Genomic DNA, 14,623 nt, shown 5'->3' on the forward strand with positions numbered 1-14,623 from the left:
GCTGATCACGAGGAAGAAAAATCACCCATTTTTCGCGCATAAAAAGTGGTTTTTAACTCTCGAAACCTGTTTTTATAGGTTTTAAAGTCGTGCAATGTCTAAGTTAAACAGGAACACATCATTATATCTCATTTTTTATTTCTTTTTAAAAAATTTTAAAAATCATTTGCCCAGCCTACTAATAGCAATACTTTGTCCCCTGGCTGAAATTCTCAAGCAATATCTCCCGTATTATAAATCTGCCTTTGTTGCGCCTGGGCCTACTCCAGATTTTCCTTCACAATGGGAACAACAATGTTTATTCTTTCCCTCATTTGTTCCACATGTTCAATGGCAGTCTGTAATGGTGAAGGTTGATGCTCCTAAGACTCTTTGACCAGATCTAATAAGCCTCGGGGTCTCCCAGCGTATAGTAACTCAAAGGGAGAAAACCCTGCAATACTTCTTGAATAGCAGACATTAGATAAGGAACAAATAATAGGTTTATTCCATGCTGAAAAAAAGAAGAAAGAAAACGCAACGTTTCGGCCATGGAGCCTTCATCAGGTGTGAGAGAGACAAGGCATGAGGCAAAGGTAATGTAGCGGTAGAACAAAGGCTGGGAGAGAGGAGGATTGAGAGGCGGGAGCAGGGGACAGAAAGAGAGGCCAATCAAGAGGTGTGAAGTCAGAATAGGTGTAGAGAGGTGTGAAATGAAACTTCCAATGAATGGAGAAAATTTAGAAGAAGAGTAGTCTGTCATTAAGAGAAGGGGGAAGGTGTGATCCTAGCTGCAGGATAATTTTGGTTTCGGTAGTCTTTCTGATGTATGGGTTTGGAAAACTGTCTTTGAGAACATAGACGGAGAGATTAGAGTGGTTGTGGCCATCAGAGGTGAAATGAGAAACAATGGGCTTGGAGAGATCTTTAATCTTCACAGCCCTGATGTGTTTTTCTGAAGCGGTCTCCGAGTCTCCTTCCTGTTTCTCCAATGTAGATGGCTGGGCATTTACTGCAGATATACAGAGATACAGTAAATGAGGTTGCTGGAGGTACAAGATGGCATCTGGGTGATCCGGAATTGTCCTGAGGGGCCTTGAATGAGTGTGGTGTTGGATGTGTACTTGCAGGTGATACAGCGAGCTCTGTTGCAAGGGAAAGTGCCTGGTGTGGATGGTTGCTGAGGGCGGTCAAGGGAGCTGTGAACAAGAAGGTTGCGCAGATTAGGTGATCGGCGATATGAGATGATGGGGTGGTCAGAAAAGAGGGCCCCAGTGGAGGGATCATCCTGTAGGATGGAAAAGTTGTTGTTTATAGTCCTGGGGATAGGAAGTGTGTTAGGGTGGTAGGGAAGCACCAAAGGAATGCAGTTGTTACGGCGGGAGTTCCTGATTGGGTTGATGGTCCGAGGGGTGTTTTTGGCTCGGGCAAGGGCCCTGTCAACAGAGGATACTGCTGGGGTATCCTCTGTTGATGAAAAAGGAGTGCATTTTGAGGGCTTGGTTCTTGAAGTCAATGTCATCGCTGCATAATCGTCGTTTTGAGGTGAAATGAGCTATACAGGAAATAGCTGTGTGAATCCGTGGGTTTGTAATAAACCGAAGTGGAGAGTCAGGGGTAGCTGATGGAGAAGTTGATGTCTAGAAACGGAAGAGTAGTGGAAGATATGTTAACCATATATTTGAAGGACGGGTTGAAGTTGGTGAAATGGTGCAGGAAGCACTCAAGCTGATCGTTGGAGCTTCTTCTTTCTTCTTTTTTTCAGCATGGAATAAACCTATTACTTGTTCCTTTGCAGCCTATGCATGATGACGCAGCTACCCACCTGAACGACATTAGATAAGGGAGCAATTGATCCCAATTTTTGCCATCCTTTTGCATGGCCTTCCTCAGGATGCTTTTCAGGGTCTTATTAAAGTGTGCCACTAGTCTGTATGTTTGTGGGTGATATACCAAGGTTCTGATTTGATAAATACCCAAAAGCTTACTCAGGTACATGTAACTTACATGACTTTTGACATAAAAGGAGTTCCTTGATTGGTTAAAATCTCCTTAGGAATCCCCACACTGGAGAAAATTTGCACTAGTTCCCTAGATATGTTTTTGGCTATAGCTCTTCTCAGAGGACTGGCTTCGGGGTACCTCGTGGCATAGTCCACTATTACCAGTATATACTGATGTCCCTTTGTGGTTTTAATCATGGGTCCCACTAAGTCCATCCCAATCCACTCAAAAGGAGTTTCTATAATTGGGAGGGGAATCAAAGGGTTCTTATAATAAGGTTGGGGGGCAGTTTTCTGACACTCTGGGCATTCCCGACAATATCTCTCGAGGGCCTTGTATATTCCCAGCCAGAAAAATTGAGAGAGCAGTCTCTCGGCTGTTTTCTTCACCCCCAGGTGTCCTCCCAGGAGGTGGCTATGTGCCAAGTTGAGAAGTTGAGAAGTTTCGACTGGTAGGCTCGGGGAATAAGGAGTTGCTCCACTTCTTCTTGATCTTTCTTCTGTACCTGATAGAGGAGATTGTCTTTTTACCATAAAATAAGGGTAACTCAGGGTGCTATTATTATTACACAACTTTCCCTCAGTTTTTCTCACATGTCTCCATGCATGTCTCAAATTCCCATCTTCCAATTGGGCCGTCCAAAACCTACCTCGATGTTCTGGTGGCTCCCAGTCTGGTAAATCCATATTGAAGAATTGTGCAACCCCCCCTACAGTCAAACTATACGTTCCCATTTCTGTAGAAATTGAAATTTTCGCGGATGGATATACCTTAGTTTCTCCATGAATGCAAGTAATAGGTATTCCCTCCGCTTGCCTGATCTCAGTTTCTTCAGGTAGTGTTGTAGAGGTCACCAGGGTCACCATACTTCCAGAGCCTACCAAGGCCACGACAGGTTTTTCCCCTATCTTGATTTTAGCAATGTGGAAATCCTCGCGGGACGGGATGCTCGCCGTGAGGTAGTTACACTTTGCTTCTTCTCTGGTGTCCACTTGCATAGGTTCACACAAGCTGGGACAATTACTGGCTAAATGTCCCTCTTCATGGCACTTAAAGCATCTACGGGACTCTTTCCATGGTCGGGGCCTTTGAACCGATCTTTCCTGAAGAGATGTCTTAAATTGTGGTGGACCTCGATAATCCCTGTACTTTAGTGACTGAAACGTCATTTCATTCCCCGAACTCTTGGGGTTTCTCCTCTCCTCTTTTCGAAATTCCCCTCTTTCTTCCTTAATCAAGGCTTCCATGGCATGCTGTCAGTCCACTAAATCAACCGCCTGGTCTAATCTCTGTGGATTCCCATCACTCACTTTTCTTTTTAAGTGTACAGGCAGACTCCTCACAAAGTGATCCAATACCACTCTTTCTACCACTTGCCCCGAGTTTAGTTCTTCTGGCTGGAGCCATTTCTTTGCCAGATGTACAAGGTCAAACATTTGAGATCTAGTGGGCTTGTCCATTTGATACCTCCAGTTATGTAACCGGACTGCTCGTATTGCCGTTGTTACCCCTAATCTCGCCAAGATCTCCTTTTTTAGGGTTTCATAGTTCTCAGCCTCCTCTTCTTTTAAATCATAATAGGCCTTTTGGGCTTCCCTAATTAAATAAGGTGCTACTCTCCCTGCCCATTGCTCTCTGGGCCATGCATTCCTGGCAGCTGTTCTTTCAAACGTTGTTAAATATACTTCCACATCATCTAGCTCTGTCATCTTTTAAACCCAATTTCTTCTATCTTACTGGGATCTCTCCCTGTTACTGGGGACCGTCTAATTTCCTCCCCTAATCTTTGCAATTCTTCTCTCACCAAATTTTGTTCCTCTATAATTCAATGATTAGTTCAGTTTGAATTTTATTAGCTTCCTGCTGTGCCTGCATAGCTTCTTGTTGTCCTTTTAAAGCCTGGAATTGGGTGAGTGTGGCTTGGGACAATTGTTGAATCAATTGTTCCATGTTTCTTAGCAAGAGCTCACACACAAACCAAGAGAAGAAAAAAAAATCACCTTTTTATTTCCACAATTCTTAATCCCGATCAGCGGGTGCCCGCATCCTCCACCAATTGTGGTGTCTCCAGGGGAAAAGTTTATGTAAATGAGACAAAGTACTCACACCACACTTCTCTTCTTTAATTTCAGTGGAGTTTTTCTCTGTTTCTCCAGACCGTTTGTCTTCCAACCCAGTCTGCAATCTGTTCTCTCAATCCTTATTCAATCCGAGTTCCAAATTCCGTAAAGTGCCACAAATCCGCGTTGTATCCAAATCACAAACCATAAACTGTAATCCTTTTTTCCTTCTGTTAATCTGTTATTATTTAATCCGTACAAACACCAACCTGATTCCTCTATCTCCTCCAAAATGCATTCACCTGCCAGCTTCCTCGCTGGTTCACTGTTTCTGGGGCATATATTTTTTTTCCTGACGAGACACACCTGTGTCTCATTGTTTTTCAGAATAAGCACTTTCCATCTGTAGGTCAGCTGGTTTCTCTTGGCAGCCATCTTGCTCAGGTCTAAGTCGAGTATATTGAGCAGATTGTTCCTGAAATACCTGTCCTGGATGACCCTTCCCCTGGTCATCTTAAAATGTGTAGAATTTTTATGTTGAATTTTGTTTTAACTGATGATGTAAATGTTGTACACTGTGCAGTTTTTTAACTTCATGATAACTGATTAGATAGGTTATTTTTGTCACTATTAGATATTTACTGTTGAACTAGAGAAAGTGATTTGAAATCAAAGTTATTTGATTCACTCTTACAGGTGCACTCTCACCTAAATACTGTATGTGCCAAGCCCTTGGCACACAAAAGATAGTACTGCTAAAGTTGTATTTAAAAGAAAAATTTACAAATAAGAAAATTTGCTGTTCTTGATCATTGTGTTTTTATAACATAAATAGGATAACAAATTATTTTTTGGAACAAAAGCATTCAGAAAGTGGATACATATAATAAAATGTGCAGCAATTTTAATATTAATGTTCTGCAACAGTATATTTTTTATGTGAAGATATTTTATTTTATTTTTGTCAATACAGAACTCCTCTAATGACTCATACTCAACTAATATCAAGTATTTCAGTCAATAGTGGTCATTTAACTGCAAAAAATAAAATACAGCAGAGGAAATGTTTTTACAGCAGAATATTTCAAGAAACAATATTTCCTAATGTATGCCTGCTGTTTCCATAGTTTTGAAAAACAAGGACTGTTTCTTAGCCTAGACCAAGAATAAAAATAAAGACAAGGTCACAAATAGGACAGCACATTTGTGAAGGTCATTACTAGTGCCCAGACATAAACAAACAGAGTTCATTTTTCAAATAAATGAATTGTAAGTTAGTAAGCAAACCAGAAATAAATAGGTTTTCAACACCAAACCAGGTAGCGGTACAATAATCCATCCATAGGCGGAGCAGTGGCACTATGGCTAAGGATCTGCGCCTATGTTTGAAAGGCTGGCAGTTCAAATCCCGCGGCCGGCAGAGGAATCCTACTCCGTTGGGCCCCTGAGCAAGGTCCTTAACCCCAACTGCTCCAGGGGCGCCGTATAAATGGCTTACCCTGCGCTCAAGCTTCTCTCCCTTTCTGTGTGTCTCAATGAGAGCAAGTTGGGGTATGTGAAAAACACAAATTCCTAATGCAAGAAATTGTATATGGTTAATAAAGTGACCTTAATCTTAACCTTCTAACCACTTTATCCAGTGCATGATCGCAGAGGAGCAGGATTAGCAGGCTAGCATTAGGTGCAAGGCAGGATACACCCTAGATACGACATCAGTCCATCACAGGGCACACACACACACATTTACACCATGCCAATTTTCCAAGAAGCCACCTAACCTACTAGTATGTCTTTGGACTGTGAGAAGAAACTGGAGCACTCAAAACCAAGTGAAAACTTGGAAAGAACATACAAACTCCACACCCCAGGACCTGAACTTAAGATTCCAGCACTAAGGTAGCAACTCTTGGTAAAATAATCATCATATGAATTGTTCACTAACATTCTAATAGCATAAGAAAAGCTCAAGTTTATTTTTATTATTATTCAAAATACCTTTTTTAATCATTTAAACTTTGTAAACATAATTTAAAACTTTTATTTTTGTGTTTTGTACACTGTAATTCAAACAATACTAAAAACCACATATACAGGTATGTAAAAATCCTTTGTATTCAGCTATTTTGTCCTTGAAACTCAGTAGGTCCTAGTAATTACATCTATAAAACTGAATTATAGGACAAAAATGGATTATAGGAATTAATGCCTAATCTTGAAAGCAGTTCTTGAACTGAATATGGCTTCTTCTTTAAAAACCATGAGTTCATCAGACATGTGACTGTACTTCTACAGAATTACATTCCTATCTCTGTTTTTTTATTTAGATTTGCTAATTAATTTTATAACATAAACACTAAGTTTTTATTTTTTCATTGCTGGTACCACAGAGTCTAAGAATTCTTTACTGCTTAAAATCTATCAATGTGAGTATCTAAGTGTGGACAAGTCATATTTTGACCATTTATATCCTTATTCATTAAGACGGCATAATGAATACTCAATGTACACACAAATCACAGTCCTATGAAAATGGGGACAGAAGCTAGAGTTTCAAAGTACAAATTCAGTCATCCACACTGACACTCACTCACTTCAAAATTTCATAATAAAAGGCCTGTCTGTTTGCAAGTGCTGTGAGTATCACTGTGAGTAATCACTTATGAACATCCTGATCCCCTATAGTTTGGATCATTTTTTTACTCGTTTAGTGTAAGCACTATATAAGTTTAACGGTGATTATTATTATTTATATAATTATTATTATTAAATAAAAAGATGTGTGGACAAAATTATGTTTTCTGTATATAGTATATGTAAACACACTGAATAAATGCATTCATTAATCTATATCTGTGGGTTCATTTCAATTAATTTGGTTTAACGGTATGAAGAACACTATGCTGACAGCAGCCACATTGCAAAAATGTTATTCACCGAGTACTGAATAGCCTTAAAAGACCTTTATCTACTTAGTATTTTTTTCATTTGCCCTCAGTTAAATTATATGGAATTTGTTAGTACCTTTATTGTCCTGGTTAATCAAGTTGATTCTGACAACTGTCACAAATAATACAGTACTTCCAAAATATACATTCAACAGAAATGGGTATAAATGGGTCAAAAGTAATGAAGTAAAATGTTTGAATACTAACACACAGCTTACACATCAGTGTAGTTTCCATCTATATTTTTATATCCAAAGCTGTTTTAACACATTGTAAGCTGCACTTGTATAGCATTTATAAATAAACAAATAGATCAGCTTTAAGTACCACAATAAGTTGGGCCACTATTGAGAACAATACAAAGAACAACACTAGATATTACCCTTATGTATTTTTTGTAGCAACAGATCTGGTTGTGGTTCCTGAGGCACATGACATTTAATATTTATAAATTGTTCTCAACTGAAATATAAACTTCTATATTTTGTAAAAGTAACACACATATAATATAGCTTTAAAAATTAACATTCCATTTTACTGGAAAGTTGGAGTTAAAGTTTTTCTTTTATTTGACAATAATCTATGCAGTATATAACCACTATTTTGAACAGAAAAGTTAACTAAGGATGGTGTTAGATTGCAGCTCTTTGTGTTAAGAACCAGATTTCTGTTCTGAACTAATAAAAATTAATATTTACACTAAATTATTTCTCCTAAAAAACTGTTGTTTCTTGGTGATTAGAACATAGCCACCATTGCTTTTAGGGAAACAAAGAAGAGATAATATCGAATAAATGTGCAATATGATCAATTACTATTAATGGAATCAGTCCCATTTGACTTTAAATGCACAAAGATCACATTCATATATATGGTATATTCATATATTAGTAAGAAAAATAAGATATTGGAGCTAATTTAATATGAACTATATTCAAGTTAATTTAATTTAAAAATGCATTATTTGATTCATATTAATGAAACACTAAGCATAATAAACTGAAATTGTACTATTGGTACATTATTCATAAAAATGTGCTCTTCATCTAATATACATCTGAGGGTAATAACAGCAAAGATCAGGTACTTTGGTTTAAAGCATGAAAGGAAAGATGAGAGAATGTAGTATTACAAACTGTGATTTTTTATCTGGTTAATTTGACTTACTTTTGCTGGCTTCTTTTAAAGAGTCTTGAGGCCTCTGCAGCTGCTTTTCTTGCATCAAATTCCTCCCTTTTCAGGACCTCTCCACTTCCCCTGTAGCCCAGTTCTACAAGCTGGCGAGCCAACTCCTCATCCTAGAGGAGCAATGAAAGCGATCTGGTGAGCTGGGAGAATTAGGACTGAAGGTATAAAACTCATATGAAACCATTTTTATTACACTGGTACACAATTTGTAAATTAAGGGTAGCCATAGGTAATTAAACTGCGGAAGGTGTGGCAAAATGGCATTCTTCTAAAAAGAAAGCCCTAAGTATAGGATAAATATGTGGAGGGAAATGTTTGCAAACAATAAACTCTCAGTTACCTTTGTAGCAGAACCATGAGAATGACATACAGTATTACCTTCATTTTAATGATGGTGTACTGGTTTCAAAACAAAAACAATTCAGCATTCAGTTAGTTATTAGACTGCAAATATGCCTTTGGACACAGGTCATTAGGTTTAAATATTTAGCTTAAGAAAAATTCCACAAGTGCAGAAGAGTAATTTGGAATTCTCCAACGCACAGCAGTAAAATAGAAGTAAAGATAAATCCTCTATACAGTATGTCTCCTCCCAACAGTTAAGAAATTGTCAAAACATGGGAAATGAAAAAATTAAACTCCCTTGTTGTCCCAATCCTCAGGTTTGAATTTAAGTATTTTAACATGAAACCATTTAATAAGAATAGTCAAACGTAATAATTTTGTGGTTTAACTATATTTGTGAGTTTGTCTTGTTATCTCTCACCTCATCATACAGTATATGGTAACACGTTTTATCAACAGTCCATATAACCATTTGTTTCAGGATGGTAACTACAGAATTAGGATAATTCTTTCATTTGTCGGGTAATGCTAATACAATCTTGTGACAGTAATGTGGTGGCTATGTAGCCTTCCAACCTCTGGTAATCAGATTTTCTGTTTTGTATTAATTTACTGTAGTGGATCTCAAATTTTTTGGACCAAGTACCACCCCTATCAAACCAAAGCATCCAAGTACCAACTACAAGTAATCTTATCATAGGAACCACAGAAAAACTTAATGGCCAATATGAGTCACACTCACACACACATATAATAAATAGCACTGATCACTCAGTTAATTTGGATCGTACCGCCTTGTAGCCGTTTTCCGACGGTTGCTAACACTAGCAGTGCTGTCCGTCAGGTTCAGCAGCAGAGCTAGTGTTGGTGGCCGATAAGGATACCATACATTCGGATTTTCCCAGCTATAACCTCTATTTTGATCCTCACAGTATATCTCCGCCGGGGGATAATTTTCAAATATCCAGAATTGTCTGGGATTTCGATCAATTAACAAAAGTTATAAAGATAAAGAATTTCTTAACTTCTCTAGTTCGCTTCGCGACCTACTGTACGTTGTCGTTCAGTTTTCGTCCTGTACGTGTATGATTATGTCAGAGCGAAATCGGGCGTCAATATCAGTCTTTACTCAGTCTGTGCAGTGCAGAAGCATTCCCTCGAAAGGCTGCCTATTTTGTTTCTCGTTTTCCTACCATCGAACACAATGACAAAGCGAAAGTTTAAATTCACAGCAGAACCAAAAAAATTCCGTGATCCTTGTTTTCGAAGTGGCGGAGAAGACAGGGAAGCTGCAAGTTTGGTGTGTAAGCCCGATAGTTTTGTCTCCGTGGCAAATAAAGGTGTTCTTGACTCGCAAGTTTATGTTGACTCAGTTTGAGGGGAGAGTTCGTCAACCAAATTAAGTGATTCTTTTGTAAAATCTGGCAGCAAAACGGTGTTTGCTCGGTTGTTAATTTGTATTTAATTATATTTAATTTCGTTTAAACTGTCAGTAAATTGCCTTTAGTATGACCACAGGGATATGTACCATGTTTTTTCTCATATTTTACTACAAATATGGTAACGTTTCCTTTTCTGTGAAATAGTCAATAACTGCCTATGACCTAACTCTTCTTGAGAGAACATTGGGACATAGCCATGATTGTATTTATGGGTTCACATATGTTTATTATGCATGTCCCATGGGAGTTCTTCCAGGGTTTGGTTGGGAAAATATCAAAGAACACATTATACAATTGATTTGAAGCTTCTGGAGGAAAACAATTTCCCATCCAAACCTAATTTTGTCCAGCAATGTGATTCCTGAGAGTTAGACTAACACCATGCCATGACTGGAAGACCTGATAATGCTGCCAAAACAGGAGAGTCCTCCAACTCCCCTAGACCTTTTATTTCAATATTCCCACTTATGGTGATCCTGGTCCAGGGTAACTGACACCACTGCATACCTGTCAACTATACAACCCTGTATGGCTCATGCCAGATTTTTTCATGTTGATATAGTCTATACAGAAATTTAACTATGGAGGCAAAATGTTCTTTGTGAACAAGTATTTCATCAAGGCACAGAATAAGTTAATCATTTAACCTTATTTCACTCTTTTTTAGTCTTTAATCATGCACAGTCTTTGCTTAGACTCCACTAGTTCAAATCTTTACACACAATAATACATAATTTCTCACAAAGAAATACCAGTGAAGCAGAGGACACATATGGAAACTTCTGTACACAGACGTACATTTAAAAAAGAATATTAGAGGCACTTTTTTACACCTTGTGTGAATATGGAACCACATAACCAGCCATGTTGTTGTAGATGATACCCTGGCTTATTCTAAGAAATGGCTAGATGAGATCCTTGGATGAATTAGCCACTAACTGCCAAGTAATCTAAATGGGCCAAAGTGTCTCATCTTGTTTGTAACTATTCTTAACTTTTTATGCTGCTATTCACCTTCAACAGTCACAGAATCCTTGAAATCGTAGCTAATGTTGGGTATTCATCATTGGAAGTGAAAAAGGTTTTTAATATATCATCACTAGATCAATTATTTAGCTATTGCAGAACCAATATTTTCCTCTATAAGTGTTTTTACAATTGCAGACCAGAATCATTTTGCTAATAGTTTTGTACATTCTGTTCCAGTGTGGAGTTCTCCACAAGAAGGTGTTTTACACTTTTCTAAAATATTCATATACAGTACATACACTACACTAAAAATGTGCTAGTGGTCAGCTATGTGATAATATCTAATCACATTAAACATAATCACAAATTGGTATAACAACACTGAGATAAAAAAATAATTTACTAAGGCTTTATAACTTATTGTAGAAAATATATTTTTGTGTTCCCTCTTTGAATTCAAATACCAGAATGAATAATGAGAAATCATGAATCTGATGTCTTCTGCCTGCTGATATGATGTGCCCAATGTGAATTTTCTCCGACAGTACTGGAATGTGTTCTCACCACTTTAACTGAGGAAAATATTTCAATACTACTTTAAATGTTGCGCCAATAAAAAGACACATGGCAGAATTTGCACTACAAATATGTACTGGAATGTTTACTAATAATGTCTTTTTTTTTTGCCTGTTGAAAAAATTTGTGTTAATGTAAATACATAATAAGAAATGCGGTTTGCCACTGCATGTTAGATTGAGGGTACTCTGTCTAAGTTAGGTCCACCCAACTGCAGCAGTGTTCAGCTAGCAATATCCCACTATGGAGGGGATAACAGTCAAAGATGCACCTTGTGACAGGTTTTTTACAACTTACAACTATATGGAGTTAGTGATTTGATGAGCTACAACTGTGGGCTGTGTTACTTATACAGCCTGCCTACTCCTCTGCTGATGAGGGATTGCAGTCTTTCTTCTGTACAGATCATGGGGAGAGACAGAAGATCTATTTCTCCTCAGTGATCTGTTGGTGGAAGATTCTCCCATCCCACTATGAGTGTGGTAAGAGTGAGCAGTGGTATGGTTGTGAGTGCATTTGAGGGCACCACCTGGCACATGCCAGGAGATCACCTGGTACATGCAGAAGCACAGCAGCACGTCTGGTCAGTGCTGTGCTATCGAGATGTGTAGGCATGTATGAGACATGGGTTGTCTATGGGTGTGGTGCCTGAGAGGCTGCTCGTCTGTGAGTGCCATGGAGGTGGCAATTTACAGCTGAAAAAAATCCACACCATCTCTTTGTGCTTTGTGAGAGATGCTGGTGACTGCAGACATGTATCCGACAGGAGGCTGGTAGCTGCATTATGCCCGTGATATGGCAGGGCTAGATAGCAGGGTGCTCTGGTCATTGCCTACCCATGTAAGTGAATAGTGCGCAGGGAGACAGCAGGCTGAGCAGGCTGCAGTCATCTTCGGAAGGAGAAAAACTTTAAGATTTAGGAGCTCAGAGGTTTTCTGTCCACGTGCACATAATGACAAACTGAGGTTCTGGAGGTGTTCCAATTGAACATGGCTATCAGACTGGAAAGTTTCTCAGTTACCTCTCATGACCAAGCAAATGAAAGCAAGTAAAGAGCAGAGAACAATTGTGAGGATAGAAGGATCTGTATGTGAAGAGTGCTGGATCTATCGGGCAGCTGGAACTCTGCCAGCAAATTAGTATGGAGTATGTATGCGGTGGCAACTGGTCCTTAAGGACCACCCACATCTTTATCAGAAGACAGCAGGGGTTGTCTGTCCATTCCTGGCTTTCTGACAGCACACTGTGTCTGATACAGTTAAGGACTGAGGTGTCGGCAGCTGTGAAGTGTGTGAAGCACAGGCTGGATGGATGGAAGGGAAGTGGCTGGCACCTGCAAGTTTGACTGTATGAGAAGCCTGTGCTGAGAAAGCAGAAAGCAAAAGGTGGAACTACCGTATAAGGAACCCTGTCTCTGCACCAGAAGAGGAGCAGAGATTGCCTGTCTACTTGACTCTTTGTAAGGACAGTGTGTCTGAGAGGTAAACTGGCTGTGGTTGAAAGAAAAACATAAAGCATAATTCTGTTTCTATATTATACAAAAATAGGTGCTACATTACAAAGAAAAATTTAGTCATTTTCTAAAAAGAATACAGAAGAACTGAGAGAATAGACCGAAAGATTGTAAAAACATGTCATTAGAGTGCAGTGTTTTTCAGCATTATTGTGGAATGCCCTATACATACCAACCACAGTCAGAAGGGCAATGTCACTGCAAGGACTATTCAGAAACTGCAGGCACTGAAACAATTTTAATTTGAACACATAGGAATCCATGAAAATGTAATACATCTTATTTGTTATAATAGTGCCTGCCATGCTGTTGAACTGTATGTTGATATCTAGTTAGGATAAGCACTCCTGATGTATTGATTTTGATTGTGATTTTTGTCACAGATTAATAATAAAAAAATCTTCACAGATAAAAAAAAATTGGTTTGTAAAAGAAAACCCTATGGTAAAAATATTAATTATTGTAATTTAATAGGAGCACATTGTACTGGCTTCTCAAAAATCAGGTCTAAAAATGCCTACTGTATAGCTATCTCCTGAAAACATGCATGGTTAACAAATTGTATCCAGAAATACATTATTTTCTATAACTTTGCTAACCTAAAGATTGCTTTTTTATAGGCTTCATTTCCTGAGCACCAGATTTACAATTTACACATCACGATGGTTAGCGATGAATTCGTTCTAAGATTCAAAATAATATTGCCTTCTCAAGAGAAAAGTAAATTCAATAAACAAAACATCACAATTTCACCATTCCTATGTACCAGATCATAAATAAAAGATGTTGATTAAGTAATATTCAAACATAAACTGTAATGTTTAGTCTTTAATATTCATAAATCCATTATTTTTTAAAGAAAATTGACCATGAGACACTTTTGAAACTTTTCACTCTACTTATATAATCTACTTATATTATACATATTTAAAGACTTACAAAACCAAAAATGTTATTTTGGAAAGAAATGAAAATGACTCACATATATCCTCTATCCCCATTCATATGCCTGATTTCAGCTGTTTTGCAAATTCACAGATTGCACTGTTACTGAAGATCCAGAAATATTTATACCAGTTAATCCTAATGGACATACAATAAATAAGAGTTTTGCTTTCTCCTTGTTTTCTGTTAGAGGTATATGGGAAAACAACAGTAAATTCAAAAGTACTGAATCACATGATTTTATTTAAACTAAAGCAAGTTTTTTATCTTTGCAATAAGCATACATAACCTGTATGGTTTCCAGAATGACACACTATAAGACTTAAAGGTTACATGTGTGTCAATTATATATTTTGAAAAAATGTTCTGTTTGAAGTGGATTCAGTAATAAAGTTTAATAGTGGTTCACAGACCCTGATTATACTGTACAAACCACCAACTTTCTTCCTTATACAAGTAACCGACATCAGACTTTGCTTCCTTGTCCTGGCAGCCCTCCACTTATCTATCTTGTGGATGGTTCACCTATCAATGTCCTTGTGGGAGCCCCTTGACTTATCTCACTTGTGGGGTTGCCAGACTATCTTGTGCACATGGCCAAGTTTTCACTCCGTTCGCAAAGCATGATAAAGCAAATGTAAAGCTGCCTTAATCAAT

The sequence above is a fragment of the Atractosteus spatula genome, chromosome 3, assembly GCF_055471065.1.
Source record: "Atractosteus spatula isolate fAtrSpa1 chromosome 3, fAtrSpa1.hap1, whole genome shotgun sequence".
NCBI classification, from domain to species: domain Eukaryota; kingdom Metazoa; phylum Chordata; class Actinopteri; order Semionotiformes; family Lepisosteidae; genus Atractosteus; species Atractosteus spatula.